The sequence below is a fragment of the Saimiri boliviensis genome, chromosome 5 (genome assembly GCF_048565385.1).
Source record: "Saimiri boliviensis isolate mSaiBol1 chromosome 5, mSaiBol1.pri, whole genome shotgun sequence".
NCBI lineage: Eukaryota > Metazoa > Chordata > Mammalia > Primates > Cebidae > Saimiri > Saimiri boliviensis.
The window spans coordinates 148,053,684-148,076,498 of NC_133453.1; the positions used below are offsets into that span (position 1 = coordinate 148,053,684).

The 22,815-nt window shown below is 39.1% G+C and overlaps 1 long non-coding RNA gene across 50 annotated transcripts in view; it reads left to right on the forward strand.

The window, feature by feature from the left end:
• LOC141584675 (uncharacterized) overlaps positions 1 to 22,815 on the forward strand; it is a 287,268-nt gene that overhangs the window by 256,523 nt on the left and 7,930 nt on the right. For 45 of the 50 annotated variants that reach the window (XR_012517882.1, XR_012517868.1, XR_012517889.1 and 42 more), the window contains 6 exons: positions 3,838 to 3,947; positions 7,058 to 7,138; positions 7,665 to 7,843; positions 8,559 to 8,680; positions 9,150 to 9,311; positions 11,866 to 14,561. This is a non-coding gene — a long non-coding RNA (uncharacterized LOC141584675). Of the gene's footprint in view, positions 1 to 3,837; positions 3,948 to 7,057; positions 7,139 to 7,664; positions 7,844 to 8,558; positions 8,681 to 9,149; positions 9,312 to 11,865; positions 14,562 to 17,578; positions 17,699 to 20,184; positions 20,318 to 22,815 lie in introns of those variants that run through there. The other 5 variants (XR_012517873.1, XR_012517893.1, XR_012517915.1 and 2 more) reach the window with 5 other exon arrangements.

Below are 22,815 nucleotides of genomic sequence, written 5' to 3' on the forward strand. Positions count from 1 at the left end.
AGTTCGTGTGTATGTTACTCATACTCATATATGTGTTTTTCTACTTTCCCCATATGTATCTATGTAAAGTTAAGCATGAATTCTTCCTAATATTTCTAGCACCCATGATCTAATTCAGTACCACATGACTCAGTCTCCCCATTCCCGCTACGTGTACGTGACCTCCCATGTTAACAGTGAGATGGTTGGGCCTCTTTATGTAATCGGTGAGTCCAAAATACATGCAGAGTGGTTGTAGAATTGGTAATTCATACCCCCACGGGAAAGAATATTTCCAACTACAATAGAGTATTTATATCCAAATGCTTTGACATTGAGCCTAAGAACTTCTGTTTTTCTAAATTTCTTAAGCTGAGGTCCCCTTTCTCCCACTTCCTGAGATTATTTCATTTCTTTGTTATGCAGTGATATTATTTTGACTGCATTCCTCCAGGGGATCTCCCAAACTATTTAATGACATTCAAAACTCACATTTATGTAGGTTGACACTTTGTGATGTAAAATTCTACAGGGTTTGTAAAATAGCAAAAGTAACATACCATTGCAGTATCACAGAAAATTATTTCACTGCACACATACAAAAGGTTTCTATTTCACCTAGTCAGCCTTCCTCTCTCAAGCCCCCTTTTTCTGAGATAGAGTTTCACTCTTGTTGCCCAGGCTGGAGTGCAATGGCGTGATCTTCAACCCCTGCCTCCTGGGTTCAAGCAATTCTCCTGCCTCAGCCTCCCGAGTAGCTGGGATTAGAGGTGCCCGCCACCATGCTTCGATAATTTTAGTATTTTTGGTAGGGATGGGGTTTCACCATGTTGACCAGGCTGGTCTTGATCTCCTGACCTCAGGTGATCCGCCTGCCTCAGCCTCCCAAAGTGCTGGGATTACAGGCGTGAGCCATGGCAGCCAACTCAAGCCCCTTTAACCACTTACCTTTTTCCTACCATTATAAATATACCTTGTCCACAATGACATATAAGTGTAATTAATTACACAGTATGTACTTTCTTCAAACTGGCTTCTTTCACTTAAGAATATGCTTTTAAGATTTGTGGGCCAAGCACAGTGGCTCACGGCTGTAATCTCAGCATTTTGGGAGGCTGAGGGTGGGCAGATCACCCAAGTTCAGTAGTTCAAGCCCAGCCTGCCCAACATGGAAAAACCACAGTTTCTATTAAAAATACAAAATTAACTGTGTGTGGTGGTGCATGTTTGTCATCCCAGCTACTCAGAAGGCTGAAACAGGAGAGCTGCTTGAATCCGGGAGGCATAGGTCGTGCTGAACTGAGATTGGGCCATTGCACTCCAGCCTGGGCAGCAAGAGCAAAACTGCGTCTCAGAAAAAAAAAAAACCAGATTTGTGAAATGTATCTCTTGATAACATAGATTTGAATTTTAATAAGTACAAAAGGTTGATTATATTTTCATGTGCTTTTTAGACATTTGTATAGCTTCTTTGGAGAAATGTCTGTTCATACAATTTACTCACATTTAGTTATCTTCTTTGTTTTGTAAGAATGTTTTGTATATTCTCAACAAGAGACCCCAATCAGCTCTATGATTTGCAAACGTTTCTCCTATGTTTGGGTTATCCTTGTGACCCAAACGTAGAATCACAGAAGTTTTAAAATCGAATGAAGTTCAATTTATCTACTTTTTTTCTTTAGTGACTTGTATTTTGGTGTCATAGCTTATAATCCATTGTTTCACCTAAGCCAGAAAGATTTATTTCTATGTTCTATGGGATTTGTAGTTCCAGCTTATACATATGAGTCTATGGTCTATTTTGAGTCAGTTAAATATATTGTGTAAGGGAGTTGTGAACTTTCACACCAGTATCCTCTTGTTCCAGTAATTTTATAGAAAATATTTTCCCATCTGGGCGTGGTGGCTCACGACTGTAATCTTAGCACTTTGGAAGGCCAAGGCGGGTGTCTCATGAGGTCAGGAGTTCAAGACAAGCCTGGCCAACATAGTGAAACCCCATCTCTACTAAAAATACAAAAATATAGCTGGGCATGGTAGCAGGTGCCTGTAATCCCTGCTATTTGGGAGGCAGAGGCAGGAGAATCTCCTGAACCTGGCAGATGGAGATTGCAGTGAGTAGAGATTGTGGCACTGCACTCCAGCCTAGTGACAGAGCAAGGCTCCATCTCAAAAAAAAAAAAAAAAAAGAAACAAAGAAAATATTTTCCATACTAAATTATCTTGGCAGCTATAGGGCCCAGCCCTGTAGGGTTCTGTGAGCCCCTCCCTGCTGGTGCAAAGATGAGAAACTGTAGAAATAAAAGACACAGACAGAGACAGAGAAAAGAGAGTTTAGGCTCCGGGGTCCACTGCCAACGAAAGTGTGGAGACCTGCAGTGGCCCCGAGTGCCTGGACACTGACTTTTACTGAGTACAAAGCAGTGGGCAGGGAAGGTAGGGTGAGGTGATAGTAAACAGGGATAGGGTCAGGTAAATCATGTGTCTTGAAGATCGGGGGCCCAAGACTTTCAAGTAGCCAAGGCAAGGAGAAAACCTAATGCATCAGTGCTCTGTTTATATGGTTAATTGCATTTATTGACACAAATGCTGAACCATCCTTGCATCCCTGGATGAAACCCACTTGATTGTGATGAATTATCTTGTAGACGTGCTGTGGGATTTTGTTTGCTGGTATTTTGTTAAGGATTTTAGCATCTGTGGTCATCAGAGGCATTGGCCTGTAATTTTCTTTTTTTGTTTTGTTCTTTTCTGCCTTTGGTATCAGGGTGATACTCACTATGAAGAATGATTTGGGGCTGGGTGCAGTGGCTCATGCCTGAAATCCCAGGACTTTGGGAGGCCAAGGCAAGTAAATCATGGTGTTAAGAGATCAAGATCATCGTGGCCAACATACTGAAACCCCATTTCTACTGAAAATACAAGAAATTAGCTGGGCCCTTCCTAGCTATTTGGGAGGCTGAGGCAGGAGAATCACTTGAACCCAGAAGGCAGAAGGTGCAGTGAGCCAAGATTGTGCCACTGCACTCCAGCCTGGCAACAGAGCAAGACTCTGTCTCAAAAAAAAAAAAAAATGATCTGGAGATGATTCACTCCCTCTTCATCTTTTAGAATACTTTCGGTAGAATTGATATCAGTTCTTCCTTAAACATCTGGCAGCATTTGTCTGTGTCTCTGTCTGGTCCTGGGCTTTTTTGTTGGACGATTACTTATTATTGATTTCATATCACTACTGATTTTTGGTTTCTTCAGGATATGATTTCTTCCTGATTTAACCTTGGCAGGGTGGTTGTATGTTTTTAGGAATTTGTTTATTTCTTCTAAATATTCTACTTTGCGTGCATAGAGGTATCAATACTAGTCTCTGATGATATTTTGTATTTCTGTGGTATCAACTGTAATGTCTCCATTTTCATTTCTCATTGAGCTTATTCGAATCATCTGTCCTTTCTCAGTTAATCTAACTAGTTCTCTGTCAAAGTTGTTTATCTTTTCAAATCACCAGCTTTTTATTTCATTGATCTTTGGTATTATTTTTGGGGCTTCAATTTTATTAATTCTGCTCTGATCTTTGTCATTACTTTCCTTGTGATAGTTTTGGATTTGGTTCGTTCTTGTTTTATAGTTCTTTGACTTGGGATGTTAATGTCATTTTATGACCTGTATGACCTTCTGACGTAGACATTTAGCACTATAAACTTCCCTCTCAGTATTGTGTTTGTTGTATCCCAGATGTTTTGTGTCACTGTAATAATTAATTGAAAAAATAAAATTTCCATCAGGTTGATTTATTTCCATGTATTCATATACTTTTGGGAGTTCTTCTTGGAATTAATTTCTAGTTTTGTTTCACTGTAGCCTGAGAAGATATTTGATGTGATGTCACCATATCAAGGAATGTCTGCAAGGGATCCAGTGATGTTAAAGACACAAGGGTTGGAGGTCCCTGAGCAGAACAAAGTCCCACAGTGAGTGCGTACCCAGTATGGTGTCCACTACTACAGCTAAGTTCCGGGGGAGAAAGGAAGGGACCCTATGTGAGCTGGTAGCTCAGTGTAATACCCTGGAAAAGCCCTCAAACTGCAGCCCACTCCAGTATTTGGGCCCACGAGGGCAAAGAAGCTCTCCTAGAGTTCATATACCAAAAGTCTGCTGCAAGGACTGGAGAGGCTGAAAGCACTTACCCTTTCCACAGAAGGCTCATTCTCTCAGGGTGTGATCTCTGCCAGCTTTTCATTTCTTTCTTTTTTTGTGTCATGGATTCCTCCAGGGAACTTTGTGATAGGCTCTAGTACATTTGATCTATGATTATTCATTTGTAATGTTGGTTTTCGTTCTGAGGAGAATTGACGACTGACATCTCTAGTTGGGCATCTGGAGAAGCTCTCTAATGCCTTAGGGCAGGCGTCCCCAAACTATGGCCCGTGGGCCGCATGCGGCCCCCCGAGGCCGTTTATCAGGCCCCCCGCCACACTTCAGGAAGGGGCACCTCTTTCCTTGGTGGTCAGTGAGAGGAGCGCAGTATGTGGCGGCCCTCCAACGGTCTGAGGGACAGTGAACTGGCCCCCCTGTGTAAAAAGTTTGGGGACGCCTGCCTTAGGGCATGGACTGGTCCATGGGACGTACAGTGGCTTAGGCTTCATTCTGAGCTCCAGAGTAGGGAATGTTGGGTAGAGCTGGAGTAGGCTGACCTTTCCTTTTGTCTCTAGCGGCAGGTGCAAGCACCAGCTCTGATGGGGTTGGCAGAGGACTGGTGTAGACACTGTAAGATTCTCAACTGTCAGCTGTCGTAGTAATCTACTGAGTACATGAGCAGGTACAAGGTCCCCTTATAGCAAGGGTTGTCTGAGCAATGGTACTAGCTGAGGTCATGAAAAGTTTTCTCCTTCTCCAGCACTGTGCTACTGTGCCAACAGATTTTGTAATGGCTGTAATTGTGTTGGTCGATCTCCAGCTAGGAGATGGCACTTGCAGGAGAGAGCCAGCTGCAGTCACGGTACTGGGATTTATGCTGAGCCGTTGTTACCCAGAGCAAGCAATCAGGTGATGGGCAGAGACCTATCACCTAAAGGTCCCTGTTCCTGTTTTGCTACCAGGGCAGGTAGACGGGCAAAGCTAGGTCAGGAAAGTCCATACATCTGCTCCCCATGTGCGGGCACAAGCAGCAGTTTCAATAGGGGTTGGTGGACAGTTCTCTGGCCACTGGGATAGTTCCCGTGAGAAGCAAGACCTCCTGTGCTTCCAAAGAGTCCCCATGGGGAGACAGGGCCAGGCAATAGATGGCAGATAGACTGGCCCTGCTCCCCATGGCCTTTACACAGCAGGTTTCATCCATGCAGATTTCTCCTGATGAAAAGCCACAATAGTCAGCCAGGTCCCAGACAATCCATGTTCAGAACACAAACCCACTCCAGGTCACAAGACTTTTAAGTGGAGACTGAAAATGAAATAGTGGCTCTCAGGCCACACCCCTCTTGATTTGGCATGTGGAGCAGGAGTAACCAGCTCCTATGGTCCTGGCAAGAGAATGCTTCCTGCTTGTCCTTTGGTTTTGGAACCGGAGGACTCATACTCCACTCAATATTAAATTGCATTTCTCAGTTGGGAGCTTCTCCCAACATGTGACCACTGCCTAGATTGCCTGGCTGATTTCTGCAAGGTCGCCTATGAATTAGGATTTAGAATATCTTCCTTGTTTCCCTGTTGGGGTCTGGGAATGCACACACAGCACATCCAGGTACCACTCCTTTCATGCTCCCCTCCTGTCTGAGTCAGCTCCAGTGTTGGGTAGAGTGAAGATAGTTTCTCCCTTTCACATTCTGAAGACTCCATTCCTCATCTAATACTTGGGGCAAATTGCAGCTTGTCTCTCCTTTCAGTTTTTCTGTTGAGTTCCTGTGTTGGGTAAACATTCACAGTGTAAATCTCCACATACTATTTTGCTCTTTCCAAGCATGTGGGGCACACTCACAAAGCCTCCAATCTGCCATCTTGTGGGGGAAAAACAAAACATGCTCCACTTTATGAGTAGAGTGTCTACCAAAGTTTTTGGAACTGTCACCCTGAACATGTGCCTGTTCTTCTCCAATTATAGTTATTTTGTGCAGTCATTTTTATGTCCGTGCACAAGCATGAATATTTATTTTACTCTTTACATCTACTACTTCATTTATTTGATTGTTCAAATTTTTCCACTGTTGGCTATGGGAAGGTCTTTTCTTTGGATCCTCTGTCATTTTGAAACACCACCATCGTTAAATTTTGATATTGTTATGTGTTTGGTTAGTTGTTTGCATTTTATTGTCTTCGGAACTACTAGGTACTCAGCCTAGTTGTGTTAATTCCCTTGCAAGCCTAGTATTAGCCGTTTTTTTCAGAGTCCTAGTTATTTCTATTGGAAAATTTAATTAGAAATGGAGATCTTGGACCTGGGTGTATTCAGTGCTCCTGGGGCATCTCTACTGAGTCCTGAACTTGTCTGCTGACAGAGTAAAGTCCACACTCCTGCTCCCCATGTATGGGGATATACATATTCATATATGTGTGTATGTGTTTGTGTGTATATACACACAGATACACATATATGTATAAATATTTATCATGTATCTGTACATATCTTTATTAAACATGAATTCCTAATAATGCTGCAGCTCCAGCATTGGATCTAATCCAGTACTATACGAATCAGTGCACCTGTTACCACTTATTTGTATGTAGCCTGCCACTTTTCCAGTGACAAAGATGGTTCTGTTACTTAATCACTGAATCCAAAAGACATGTATAGTGGTTTCAGAATTGGAAATGGACACTGCCCTGAGAAAGAACTCTACCAACTAAAGTACTTATGGATGAATCTTCACTCTTTAGATTCAGAATATCCACTTATTTGATAAGTTACTTGGGTCAGTTGCTATTTCCCCACTCCCTTCTGTGAGGTTATTTCACTGAAGTGTACAGTTTTATTACGTCCGTTGTCCCATGCTGTCTCCTACCTACTGTATAAGGTTTCTAATTTGCTTATTTATATTATCAAGTTATTTAACATTTGTAAGATATAATTATGTGTCTATCATTACAGTATGATACCAGTATGATTTCACTTCCTAGAGGAAATCTGCAGTACCTCACCAGTTTGAACTGCCTCTCTTCTGAGCCCCCAGTAAATACCAAATATTTGTCTCTATATTTTTTCACTTTCCAGGGTGTCACATAACTATAATCATACACAGTATTTTACCTTTTTTAATTTGCTTTTTTTCCTGCAGTATGTCCACCCTTTAGATTTGTAAAATGTATCTCATGGTTGTTTAGATTTTCATTTCCTTATGACAAGACTTTAGGCCTCGCATCCTGTGCTTAGTGGACCTGACTGTAGCATCTTTGGGGAAATGTCTATTCAAATAATTTACCAAGTTGATTGTGATATTTGCCTTTTTATCTTTGAGTTGTAAATTTTTTGTGTGTATTTTGTGAATAATAGACCGTTTTATGCTATATGATTGTGAATATTTTCTTCTACTTTAGCTGTAATATTGTAGAAATAAGAGAAATTATGGTTTAACCTAAGAACACAAATATGTATTTCTATATTCTATACATATTCTGTATTTCTATATTCTATATTTCTATATTCTATTGTTTAACCTAAGAACACAAACATGTATTTCTGTATTTCTATATTCTAGATTTGGTCTCTTTAGCTGTTGTATTTGGGTACATGATCATGTTGAGCCAATTATGTGTATGTTATGAGAGAGAAGTTCAACTTGCTTGTGGATATTCAATTGCCCTAACAACATTTGGTGTGAAAATATTTTCCATGTTGAATTGACCTGGCAACCTTGTAAAATTTTTGATTATAAAGGTAAAGGTTAATTTTTGGACATTCAGTTCCATTATATTCCTTTGATTTGTGTATTAATTTGTTTTCACTCTGCTATCAATAACTACCTGAGACTGGGTAATTTAAAAAAAGATTTGTTTGACTCACAGTTCCACATATTTGGGCAGGCCTCAGGAAACTTAAAATCATGGCAGAAGATGAAGGGGAAGCAAAGCACATCTTACATGGTGGCAGAAGAGAAAAAGGTAGTGAGGAACTGCCACACACTTTAAACCATCAGATCTTGTGAGAACTCACTGTCATGAGAACAGCAAGGGGGAAGTTCACTCCCATGATTCAGTTACCTCCCATCAAGTCCCTCCCCTGACACAAAGGTATTACAGTTTGAGATGAGATTTGGGTGGGGACACAGAGCAAAACCATATCAATCTGTATGTCTGTGTTTATACTAGTACCACAGATCTTTATTTTGACTGCTTTGTAGTCAAATCGGATATTCATATATCCTATTGAAATTACGATATATGAATCTATATTGTGAACTCTGCTTTTCGTTTGAAATTTCTTTTGGCTGCTTTGCATTACATTGTATTGCATTACACCTGAATTTTAAAATCAGCTTGCCAGTTAGAAAAAAAATGTTATCTCACATTTTAATAGGGAGGATAATATATCTATATGTCAATTTGGAAAATATTGACACTTAGTAATATTAAATTTGTGTTTACTTTTCTAGGCTAATTAACCTATCTACATCCTCCACTACAATGTTGAAAGCAAGTGTGAAGAGTGAACATCCTTGTCTTGTTTATAGCCTTGGAGAAAGTATTGAGACTTTTAGATAAATTATGATGACATGTGAGTATATAACATATGATGACATGGATGTACTTTAAAGAAAGTTTCCTTATTGGCATATTTGCTCTGTATTGTTGTCATGAATAGATTTTTGACTTGTCAAGTGCTTTTTCTGCATATTTTAGATGATCATGTGCCTTTCATTTTTGAGTTTATTAATATAGGGCATGACACTAATTATTTTATATGTTGAACCAAATTTGCATTCCTGAGACAAATACGTTTGGTGATGGTGTATAATTCTTTTTACATTTGCTAATTTGCTTTGCTAGCATTTTCTTGAGGATGTTTGCTTTTACATTTACAAGACATATTGGTCTTTTTTTTTTTTTCCTTGAAGTGACTTGCTTTAGTTGTAGTATTAATATAAACTGATTGAGTATACATTAAGAAGTGATCGCTCCACTTATTTTGTAGTTGTTTAAGTTGTATGAAGAATTTGTGATCGCTTGGTATTAATTATTTAAAGGTTGGGAATAATTCACCAATGAAGTCATCTCAACTAAAACAGGGCATTGACCCCTACCAACAATCATATGAGGTTGGAAGAGGATCCTTCCCCAGCTGAACCTCCACTTGAGATCTCATCCTTGGCCATCATCTCTATCTGGATTCATGATTCAGAGATACTGTGAGTAATGTGTGTGTGGTTTAGAGCCACTTAGTGTGTGATAATTTATTACACAACAATAAATAATATACCTGACAGTAAATGCAGTATTATCCTCTACAGAAAAATGACATTACTGCAAAGCCTAGTCAAATATGGAAGAAGTCTATGCTTCAATAAATAGTTTTGTACAAATTATTTATTTAAAATAATTTTATAAATATATAAAAAATAATTTTATAAATAAATGGTAGCAAACTATTGAAGCATAGACTTTTTATATTTATATTGATAGAAATAATTGGTACAAAACTATTGAAGCATAGATTTTTTTCCCATATTTTACTAGATTCATCGTTATATAAAATGTTACGCTGCTGGTAACTCAAGGATATACAGAACTCTTTGTACTGTGTGTGCATCTATTTGTGTACTTGAAACTATTTCATGGAAAAATATTCTTAAAAAAAGTATCACTTTTTTTTTTTTAGATGGAGTTTCGCTCTTGTTGCCCAGGCTGGAGTACAGTGGTGCTCGGGTCACCGCAACCATCACCTCCTGGGTTCAAGCGATTCTCCTGCCTCAGCTTCCCGAGTAGCTGGGACTACAGGTGCGCACCACCACGCCCAGACAATTTTTTGTGTGTATTTTTATAGAAACGGGGTTTCACCCTGTTGACCAGGATGGTTTTGGTCTCCTGACCTCATAATCTGCCCGTCACAGCCTCCCAAAGTGCTGGGATTACAGGCATGAGTCACCACACCTGGCCAAAAGTATCACTTTGATACAAAAAAATTCTAAAACATGAACAGAATACCTTTGGCTCAGAAGATGAAAGGGCATGTAAAGAGAGAATAGCAAAGCAAAGCATCTTTCTTTTCTCTCTTTTTTTTTTTTTTTTTGAGACGGAGTTTCGCTCTTGTTACCCAGGCTGGAGTGCAGTGACACAATCTCAGCTCACTGCAACCTCCACCTCCTGGGTTCAAGCAATTCTACTGCCTCAGCCTCCCAAGTAGCTGGGACTACAGGCATGTGCCACCATGGCCAGCTAATTTTTTTTTTGTATTTTTTGTAGAGACAGGGTTTCACCATGTTGACCAGAATGGTCTCGATCTCTTTACCTCGTGATCCACCTGCCTCGGCCTCCCAAAGTGCTGGGATTACAGGCGTGAGCCACCACGCCCGGCCTTTTTTTTTTTTTTTTTTTAGATGAAGCCTCACTCTGTTGCCCAGGCTGGAGTGCAGTGGCGCGATCTTGGCTCACTGTAACCTCTGCCTCCCAGGTTTAAGCAGTTCTCTGCCTCAGCCTCACAAGTAGCTGGGATTATAGGAGCCTACCACCATGGCCAGCTGATTTTTGTATTTTTAATAGGGACAGGGTTTCACCGTCTTTGCCAAGCTGGTCTTGAGTTCCTCACGTCATGATCCACCTGCCTTGGTCTCCCACAGTGCAGGATTACAGGTATGGGCCGCCGTGCCCAGCAGCATCTTTCCATATCTTTATACCAACTTGAACACAGGTATAATCCTTCTGCTTCAGGAAGATTCCTTCAAGTTCCCAGGGACTCTCATTCTCTTTCATCTTCCTCATCATATTTCAGATTTTTCAGTCACCAGTTTAACATCAGTAACCAGTTTTTGAAAGATAGGTGTTCATGCCTCAAATATCTCAGAAAGCCTCATTTCCAGATAATCATTTAGCAGGACTCAAACAAACAGACTAGAATTTATTCAGAGCTTGCAGTGAGGAGTGCCTTAATGCCAACATGACCATGCTGAGAACAGCGCATCCTCTTGTGAATGAAGCATTCATACAGAATAAGTTGCTGAGACTCAATAACATGTGTCTACTGTACAAGTAAGGTAACAATTACTAGAATCTAAAATTTTGGGGGGACATGAGGGACATTTGTTAAAGATTTATGCGATGTGAGCAACCAATTACAAGTACTCTAAATCAGTAGATGGGCATTTGATTTGCCTGTTAGGGCTGCAGTCAGGGTCTCTGGGCTTCAGTGCTGTACACAAAGAATTTCAATGACAGATTTTGGTAACAACAGTAACAACTCTTCATCTATTATATTGCGGCTTGACACCATTTAACTTCATTTCACTGCATATGAAGACCAACTCTATACTCCATGCAAACCGAACAGTGGAATTAGTATAGTGAAGAACAAAGACAAACTTTTTTCCAAATTTAAAGGAAACTGGAGGTTTTACAGGGAAACAAATAGAGGTAAAATATTTTTGTTTAATTCTTACTTTAAAGATAATTTTGTTCTGCTCTTTTATATTGAAAGCTCTACTTTCATTATTTTATAATATAGTGAGTTTATCAGCCACATGTATGAAAATAATATAGGAAAGGTAGTTTTGTGTCAACACGGATTGTTTATTCACCTTATACACATTATTTGCTTCACCTCTGATGCTTATTTCATAGCCTTGGTTTTGGTGCAAGATTTAAAGGCCTCAGTCTCCATGCAATATGAAATATTCATTCAAATGACTTTTCTCTGTGCTTCACCTTTGTTTCTGAATTGCTCCTGTATTTTTGTGATTTATGTTTCAGTGAGTAATGTTGGTAACAGCAGTTCTGCCTGTATGGATACTGGCATAGATGTTGTCTCCCATTCTTACCACTGGATGTGGAGAATGGCTTTAAAAATTTAGCCCATCTGTTCTCATCTCTCAGTTCCATCTTCTCAACTCAGAGTGTCTTCCAAAGTCCATGCCACACCACAGCCTGGAAATTCTTCGAAAGCACTGTCTTCAGGCAAAAGTGGGGTTCATGTTGCTGTCTCTGTGTCTCAGGTATCATTGTCCTACATTGTTTGATAAAAATCTGTCTTATAAACCATTATTCTATACACTTTGCCCCTTTGTAAATTTATTTATGCATGTGGTATGGCGTATTTAGTCCTCAGGGGGAGGGTATTAGAATAGGGTTTTGCATATCTAGAGATGGGGATTGTTGGGACGCATCTTAGGACCTGACTGCCGTATCAGATTCTGTCCAATCTGCATCATTTTCTCAGTTTTTACTTATTTTGCTGACCTCGACCCTTGTGAAAAGAACTTGTTGGGTATTTTGCAGAATGTATCACAATATGGATTTGTTCTATTTTTCATAATTTGACTGACATTATTCATTGATATATATGCATATTTAACTTTGAAGAAAAAAAACCCTAAACAATATGTTATTTAGCAATACACATTTAGAAAATGATAAGAATGTCGTCATGATGAAAAAGGGAATTCAACATCTTAGTAACATTCACCAGGGTAAAGGAGAGAATGGAACGGGGGAGGTATTACATGGCATATTGATTTATCAACAGTATGAATAACAGCTCTCATCTTCTGAGAAGTTCCATTCTAGAATAATTTTAAGTTTATAGAACACTTGGAAGTCAGTACAGAGAGTTTATATATACACATACTCACGTATATCCAACACACGATTTTCCTTCTTGTTCACTTCTTGCATTAGTGTGGGATATTTTTCACAATTATCACACCAATATTATGCAGTTTCATTCACTAACAACTGTACATTAATTGTTCACTGATTTAACATTTAATTGAGTATCCATTTTCTGTTCCAGAATCGTATCAAGGATACTATATCACATTTAGGTATCATGCCTTTTTGTGCTCCTTTTAACTATTCCAGTTTCTCAGGACTTTTTGTTTTCGTGATATTTATCCACATTTGGGATTCATTATTTATGTTTTTCTCATGATAAGACTGATGTAGGTTTAGGTAAGGAAGACCACAGATGGTAAGATCCACACCAAGGGAAAGTACTATTGACATGCTTTGAAATTAGTGACTTTAGGTTGATCACCTGTGTGAGGTAGTTTAGGTCTTTTTCCCAATATACAATTAATCTATTTTTTGGTCAGGTATGGTGGCTCACACATGTAACCCCAGCACTTTGGAAGGCCAAGGTGGATAGATCACAAGGTCAGGAGTTCAAGACCAGCCTGGCCAAGATGGTGAAATCCCATCTCTACTAAAAACACAAAAATTGGCAGGGCGTGGTGACAGGCACCTGTAATCCCAGCTACTTGGGAGGCTGAGGCAGAGAATTGTTTGAACCTGGAAGGCAGAGGTTGCAGTGAGCCTAGATCATGCCACTGCACTTGAGCCTGGGCGACAGAGCAAGGTTGCTTCTCAAATAATAATAACAATAATCTTTTTTCCCTTTAACATGTTGCGCTTTTTTTTTTAAAGTCACTAAATATAAAACATACTTAACAAGTGGAAATTATACTTCAACTTTTTATGGCAGTACTAGTAGGCATGTTTATTTTCCACGGGCAATTTTTTTGTTCTCCATAATGCATTACATATCTATTTAATCATTTGAATCATATAGGATATTATATAAAATTCTATAATTTATTGTATGCTATAGTAATTTATATATTTTGTTGCTCATGGTTTCAGTATTGGTCATTGGAAGGTCTTTCCCTTGGCTCCTGTAAAATTTGAAATTACATCATGCTGTTTGATTTTGTTTGTTTCTCTGGTTTTATTGTTCTTTAACATTATTTTACTTGCTAGAATTTTAAGGTGTTCCAGGCTTATTGTGTCGGTTTTTTGCCCAATCCACGTATTAAGCATTTTTCATGGAATCTTAGTTGCTTGTTTTGGTGAATGGTATGAGAAACAAAGATTTGGGTAGCGTGTGCTCTCATTCTTAATTTCATAGTGAGACAGTTTGTCTTCTTTGTGTAATCATTGAGTTCCAAAATACTTGCATAGTAGTTTCAGAATTGGTAGCGGATAATGACTACACCAAATGAGTAAGACGCTCATACAAATCACTTGCTCTTTAGGCTAGAATCTCTCCTTATTTCCTAAATTACTTGGGTCAGCCTCTTTTTCAGATATTGGGCAATACCCTCAATATCACTTCCTGTATTTTCTTACCTTATTCTTAGGGAATTTCACTCACTGCCATGCCTCTTCCTTTTCTTTCTTGATTTCTGGAGCAAAGAATTCCCCCGAAAGGGACTTTGTAGTCTACCTTCAACTGTCCCTGATGGAAAGAACCTGTAGAAACATCCCTGCTTGCCTCACGATAAGCTCAGTTAACACAGTGAGCATGGCCTTCCCCTCTAAACCACTCCCACCATCGACTGGGCAGCAGCTTATTATCCCTGATAACCTTCCTTGATTCAGAATCTACTGTGTCTGATATTAATATTGTTATCCCAGCTATTTTTATAATTAGTGTTAGCAGGATATATTTTATTGCATTCATTTCCTTTAAAATCATATGTATGATAATATTTAAAGTGGATTTATTATGACAACATACAGTTGTGCCTTGCTTTTTCACCCGCTCTGAACAATCTTATCTTTGAGTTGATTCAGGAATACATCTCACAATTAGAAAAAGCTGTCATACTCGTTAACTTACACGATGTGCTAAAAATGTTACTAGTTCATACAATCCGGCCAACATTCAAGAAGTAGGCGCTATTACCATTCCCATAGTCCAACACTGCATTTGATCCAAACACTCTGAAGGGCAGATGTAGAGGAATCTGAGCTTGACTCAGTCTTTGTCCACAGGCCTAGCTCGTATTTGCTATGTTCCAATGTGTATTCTCATGCATGTTAAATACTTTCTAGGGTTAGTTGCAGGACTCTTACCCTGCTTTATGGTCCTGAAGATATTTTCCTAAATTGTTTTCTATAGACTGCATTAAATATTTTTATATTTTGGCCTATGATCCATCTGGAATTAACTTCATGTGTAACGTGAGGCCAAATGTCAGGTTTTAATTTCCCTAAAAGGATATTCTGCCAGGCGCGGTGGCTCACGCCTGTAATTCCAGCACTTTGGGAGGCCGAGCTGGGTGGATCACGAGGTCAAGAGATTGAGACCATCATGGTCAATATAGTGAAACCCTGTCTCTACTGGAAAAATAAAAAAAATTAGTTGTGCGTGGAGGTGCGTGCCTGTAATCCCAGCTACTCAGGAGGCTGAGGCAGGAGAATTGCCTGAACCCAGGAGGCGGAGGTTGCGGTGAGCCGAGATCGGGCCATTGCACTCCAGCCTGGGTAACAAGAGTGAAACTCTGTGTCAAAAAAAAAAAAAAAAAAAAAAAAAAAAAAAGGGATATTCTATTTTCTAAGACATTTTTATAAAAATTCATCTATTCCCTTTCACTGACTTATAAAATATTTGATTATGTATACATATGTCTATTTTTCAACTGTGTTTTCTTTTTTTACATGCCTCTGCCGTCACATACAGCTTATTTCTACATTTTTGGTAGAGATGCGGTTTCGCCATATTGGCCAGGTTGCTCTCTAATGCCTAACCTCAAGTGATCTGCCCACTTTGGCCTCCCAAAGTGCTGGGATTACAGGTGTGAGCCCACATTTTCACATCTTTCAAATAGAATGCATAAAGAATTGATACTCCAAAAGCACTGCTGTCCAGACAGCGGTCAAATTGTGATTGCCCTTCTTGGCACACACGTGAACTTAGTGTAAAAACCTTCCATAGTCACATTCTAGTGATCCTGCCTGCCTGAAAACTTGCAAAGGCGCCATGAGCAGGCTGGAAAAATAATCGGACATGAGTAGCACAGGATACTCTTTAAGAAATGCACATCAACAAAGCTTCTGATTAGCAGAGATGTTGATAACGTTAAGAAAAATGCTGGTTAAGATGTATTGAGAAGTGATTCAGAAGAGTTTGGTCTGACTGAGAAAAATTTTAGGGTACTCAAGTTAATGGGTTTTGCTTATATTTCCCATCTCATATAATCATATGTGTAATATAAAACAAGTATCTACATTAATCATAGGACTAATATAAAACAAATATCAACGTTTGTACATTTGTAATAATTTTCAGTATGTTTTTAATTCAATGTTTTCAATTATTTTAATATGAAATAAAAATAAGTGATAGGAAGTTATCGTTTTTCAATAGATTTGCTTTCGTAGTGACGTAAAATAAGAGGCATTTTTCAGTTGCTTCAAATAATACTGCTTGCATTACTTAGAGAAAGCTGTATTAGTAAATACTGACAGTGTTTGTTAAAGACCTACTATTAGTCTAAATACTTTATGTATTATTAGTTCATTCAATCCTCACAACTTAAGCAGTGGGCACTATTACCTCTTCCATGGTTTAGTTCTGAATCTGAGCTAAAGCCTGACAGAAAAGGAATAGAATAACCTTCATCTTGATTCAGTGTGTCTCCAGAGTCTTCACACACATCAACTATGCTACAATACCTTTATCTTATAGGACAAATACTTTCTTGGTGTAGTTTAGGAATTCTTACCCTACCTCATGGTCATGACATCATTTCCCTAAGGTTTTAAATTTCGCCTTGAATATTTTATACTTACGTTTGTGATCCATGTAGAACTGTTTTTGTGTGTAATGTGTATTTATAGGTATCTTTTCCTCTTATGGATACTCAATATCCTGAAATAGTTCTTGAAAATCCTCCAAGAATATTTTATAATGAATTATTTGCATATATGTATGTGTGCATGCATGTGCACGTGTGTGTATATGTGTGTGTGTGTGTGTGTGTATCAGTTTTCAGCTCTCTTTTCATTTGTTCATCTCACTATCTCTATACGAATACCACACTGTCTTGTTATTAGGAGTGTTCCTTTAACACAAGAATTTCTCCTCTGGTGCCCATTCCATTAACTTCTGTGCTTTTTTGTAATGAAGACAGGATTAAAAGCCTCAATGCCTTGCACCTGCACCAATATTCCAAGTTGTACCCTCAATAAAGAAAGGGCTTAGATCTTTAGAACATTGCTGTTTTTCTGTTTTTGATGATATACTTTGAATCTCAGAAGATTTTAATTCTGATGAAGACCAATTTATCTATTTTTTATTGTGTCACTTATACATTATGTGTCACACGTTAGAAAACATTGTTTAATAATCTAATGTCATGAAAATAGGTTTCTATGTTATCTTCTATGGTTCGGGCCCATCTAGAACTTACATTAAGATATATAATTAATTTGGGTCAATCATGTATATGGTATGAGAGCGGAGTCCAATTTGCATATATATATTTACTTGTCCCAGCAACATTTGTTAAAAAATACTTACTTTTGTCTCATTGAAATGACTTGGCAAACTTGAAAATCAGTTGCTCATGAAGGTGTTAATTTTTGGACACTCAATTTTATTGTATTGATGTATATGTCTATCTTTATACTAGTGCCACAAACCTCATTTTTTTCTTTTCCTTTTTTCTATTTGTTTTGCAAGAAGGTCTTACTGTCTCACCCAGGAAAGAGTACAGTGGCATGATCATGCCTCACTGCAGCCTCCAACTCCTGGACTCAAGAGATCCTCCCACATCAGCTTCCTGAGTATGAGGAACTACAAGTGTGTGTCACGAAGCCTGGGTAATTTTTTCTTTTTTGAGACAGGGTCTCGCTCTGTAGCCAGGTTGAAGTGCATTGGTACAATCTCGGCTCACTGTGCCTTTGTCTCCTGGGTTCAAGTGATTCTTGTGCCTCAGTTTCCCAAGTAGTTGGGATTACAGGCATGCTCCACCACACTCAGCTAGTTTTGGTAGAGATGGGGTTTCACCATATTGGCCAGGATGATCTCAGTCTCCTCACTTCATGATCCACCTGCCCACCTCAGCCTCCCAAAGTGCTGGGATTATGGGTGTGAACCACCGTGTCCAGCCACCTGGCTCATTTTTTAAAAACTTTTTGGTTTTTGAGACAGTTTCACTCTGTCACCCAGGCTGGAGTGCAGCGGTGTGACCTCCGCTCACTGCAACCTCCACCTGCTGGGTTCAAGCGATTCTCATGCCTCAGCCTCCCAAGTAGCTGGGATTACAGGCATGCACCACCACATCCAGCTAATTTTTTTTTTTTTTTAAGACGGAGTTTCGCTCTTGTTACCCAGGCTGGAGTGCAATGGCGCCGTCTAGGCTCACCGCAACCTCCGCCTCCCGGGTTCAGGCAATTCTCCTGCCTCAGCCTCCTGCGTAGCTGGGATTACAGGCACGTGCCACCATGCCCAGCTAGTTTTTTGTATTTTTAGTAGAGACGGGGTTTCACCATGTTGACCAGGATGGTCTCGATCTCTCGACCTCGTGATCCACCCGACTCGGCCTCCCAAAGTGCTGGGATTACAGGCTTGAGCCACCGCGCCCGGCCTAATTTTGTATTTTTAGTAGAGATGGTGTTTCACCATGTTGGTTGGGCTGGTATCAAACTCCTGACCTCAAGTTATCTGGCCTCCTGAGCCTCCCAAAGTGTTGGGATTACAGGCGTATTCCACTGCACCCGCCAAAAACATTTCTGTAGAAAAGGATCTCGCGGTATTGCACAGGCTGGTCTGAAACTCTTAACCTCAAGCAATCCTCTCGCCTCAGCCTCCTTAGTAGCTCTGATTAAAAGCACAAACCACTGCACCAAAAGCACAAACCACTGCACCCAGATAGTACCACTAACATGTTATTACTGTTGCCTTGTAATTATTTTACAATCATAAAGTGTGCATTTACTATGCAGACTTTGTTGTTCTTTGTCAAGATTAATTTCTTTTTTCTGGATCTTTTTCATTTACATATCAATTTTATAATCAACATGCAAATTTTGGCAAAAAATTCATCTAGAATTTTGATGGGGACTGCATTAAGTCTGTAGATCCATTTGGAAAATAGTGCCATCTTGGCAATATTAAGCCTATCAGTCAGTGAATATAAAATGTCTTTTCATTTATTTAGAATTTAATTATGTTTGTTCAATGAGTTTTATAGTTTTCAATGTACATATCTAACAATTGCTAATGTGTATAAATAAAATTGATTTCTCTATACTGACCATGTTTACTGCAACCTTGATGAACTCATTTTTTATTTCTAACTATATTTTGTTAGAACTCTTAGAATTATCCATACCCAAGACCATGTAATTTGCATAGTTGACTTTCTTTCTAATTCAGATTCTTCAAATTTATTTTTCTAGCCTATTTTTCCTAATTACACCCTCTAGTAAAATGTTAAAAATAAAAGTCGCAGGCCAGGCACAGTGGCTCAAGCCTGTAATCCCAGCACTTTGGTAGGCCAAGGCGGGTGGATCACGAGGTCGAGAGATCGAGACCATCCTGGTCAACATGGTGAAACCCTGCCTCTACTAAAAGTACAAAAGAAAATTAGCTGGGCATGGTGGTGCATGCCTGTAATCCCAGCTACTCAGGAGGCTGAGGCAGGAGAATTACCTGAACCCAGGAGGCGGAGGTTGCGGTGAGCCGAGATCGCGCCATTGCACTCCAGCCTGGGTAACAAGAGTGATAACTCCGTCTCAAAAAATAATAATATTAAAAATAAATAAATAAATAAATAAATAAAAGTGGCAGGAGTGGACAACGTTCAAGTAAGTTATGATATGTGAATTATTTGATTGTCTTTAAGGTGAAGAAAGTTATTCTCTACATCTAACTTGCTATATATTTTTATGATAAGTTGATTTTGTGTTACGCAAGTGTTTATTCTTCATTTTTGGGATGATCATGTGGATTTTGTCCTTTATTTTATTAATAGAGTGCATGAATACTAATTTCTTTTGTATGTTCAACCAAATTTGTGGTACTGATGTAAATATCCTTGGTCATACTATATAATTCTTTTTACATGTTACTGATTTGTTTTGTTCATGTTTTTTAAAGATTTTAATATCTATATTCATAATACACATCAATTTATAATCTGTTGTTCAAATATCCTTATTAAATTTCTATTTGAGATCAGGGTAAATTTGTCTCATACACTGGAAAGGGCTGTCTTCTCCACTTTGTGTCATTTTTAATTTTTTTGAACTATTGGTAATAGATTGGTATTAATTTTTTAAAAGGTTTGATTGTATGCACCAGTGAATCCTAGCAACAAACACATGAACTTGGAAGGGGATCCTTTTCCAACTGAACCTTCACTTGAGAGCCCAGCCCTGGCCATCATCTAATATGGATTCCCAGCCCAGAGAAACTGTGAGTAATGTGTTTGCTTTTGAGTCACTAAGTATGTGGTAATGCAGAAACTAGTATGTAGTACACCAGGTAGTAAATGTAATGTGGCATCCTGGATTGGATCCTTGAACCAAAGGAGGACATTACTGCAAAGCCTAGTAAATATGTTAGAAATCTGTACTTCAGTTAAAATTTTTGCACCACATACAACTTCTTTGTTTTCCTAATGATACTATGGTTATATTAGATGTTAACATTCCAGATATCTGAAAGATGTATAAAACTCTCTGTCCTATCTATGAATATTTCTGTATATCTAAAGTTGTTTCAAATAGTAAAATATGTAGACGTTATTTTGGCAGAAAAAAAAACAAACCCTAGGCAATAACCTCATGTACAGGAAATGAATGGATGTGTAAGGAAGAAAGAGCATCCCATCATTGTGAACACTGGTGCACCTACTTCAGAAGACGACACTGAGCTCCAGGGTCTCTAGTCATCTTTTATCATTGCCATCAGGCTGCACACTCCCCACTCACCAATTGGAGTGTTAGTAACCACATCTTCAAAGATAGGTGCTTGTACCTCCTATTCCAGAAAGCCACAGTTTCAGACTCTATTTTGAAGTGAATCTGTAGGATCGACTAAAAACTTACTGAAAGCCATGACTGCAGGATATCAGAATCCAATATTAAGAAATGTCTATTCAGTGTTTCAACTTCCTCCTGGTTTAGTCTTGGTAGAGTACCAATGTCCAGGAATTTAGCCAATTCTTCCTGGTTTACTGGTTTATGTTCATAGAGCTGTTTGTAGTAATCTCTGATGATAGTTTGTATTTCTGTGGAATCAGTGATGATATCCCCTTTCCCTAAAGTACAATTTGTAAAAAGTCAGTGACAGGAAATATAAACTGTATTTCTGCATTCAGGAGGGTGTTTTCTATATGCAACTATTTCTTGTTTTACATGCTCAAAAGGCAGATATACCTTCAAGTCTTTGAGAAAACTGTGAAAATTATTATTTTCGCTCTACAGAGTGAATCATGAATTACTTGGAACCCTGTAGCCTGTTGACATTGATATCATAGGATTATATTGTCCCTTGCCAAACCCAAAAGCTGCAAAGTCAGTATCATCATGGTCGCAGGTGAACTGGCTACAAAAAAAAAAAAAAAAAAGTTTCAAAATATGCTAATTGAGGCCAGTCCCTGCTTACAAAGACACAAGGTTTTTGGCAGGTGAAATAATATGTTGATATGGTTAAGCTTTGTGTCCTTACCCAAGTCTCACCTTGAATGGTAATCCTCAGGTGTTTAGGTAGAGACCCAGTGGGAAGTGATTGGATTATGGGGACAGTTCCTCCATGCTGTTCTCATGATAGTGAATTCTCAAGAGATCTGATGGTTTTATAAATGGTAGTTTTCTCTTTGCTGACACACTCTTGGTTGTGGGCTCTCTCACTCCCTCCCCTCCCCGCCTCCACCCACTCTGTCTCTCTCTCTCTCTGTCTCCTTCCCTCCTTCCCTCACTCACTCATCTGCTGCCATGTAAGATGGGCCTGTTTCCCCTTCCACCATGATTGCAAGTTTCTGGAGGCCTTCCCAGCCGTGTGGAACTGTGAGTCCGTTAAATCTCTTTTAAGTTGCCTAGTCTCAGATACGTCTTTATAGCAGTTTGAAAACAGACTAATACGTATATGTTGTATACAGGTGGTGAAAACTAGGTAGAACAAACAAAAAGGTAAACCATAGAAAACATATGTTATGCCCTCCATGCCATGATCTAAGAGATGGACATGGGCTGAATGAGGATTGTGCGTACGTGTTGGCTAAAGAAAGAATCCCACTGCAGGGAGAACTGTCCCCAACCTGCCACCAACAGGTGGCACTTCACAGACCACAGCAATCTGATGGACAGCACCAGGGTAGTGTCCAGGAAACATACTTTAAAAGCCCACAGAGTCATGTGAATGCATCCTGCAATCCATAGAGCTCCACAAAATCAGCATGATTCCTTTTAAAGTCTGCAATCATATGGTATTTTCTCCACATGGAACCAAAAGCTTCCGTGAGAAAACTAGTTTACACTTAGAGTCTGGAGTGAGGGATACAGCTGACCTGGGCCATGCTTCTCATGTCTGAGATCAAAATAACGGTGATTTTGGTGCTGTTATTTGACCATATGGGAACCCCTAACTTTTCCACACTCATCTACCTTCTCTCTGAGACATGAAGAGCCTCATTTGTGTTCCACATCTTAACACATGGAGAGTGATTTTATTTATTTTAAATGGAGACATGTTAATAGTTAAATGACTTGGGAAATCTCCTTTTTTCTTCACTTTGGTATGCCTATAAAAATCTGTCAGGATGTATACTGGAATAGTCTACCTTACCAAAGAATGGATCACCAAAGAAAAGACCAGAGTGGCAGGCCATAAATGAGGAACAAGAGATCTGGACAAGGATTGGCCCCTCAAACTGGAAAATCAAAATCAATCAGGTCTGAGAGCTCAGACTT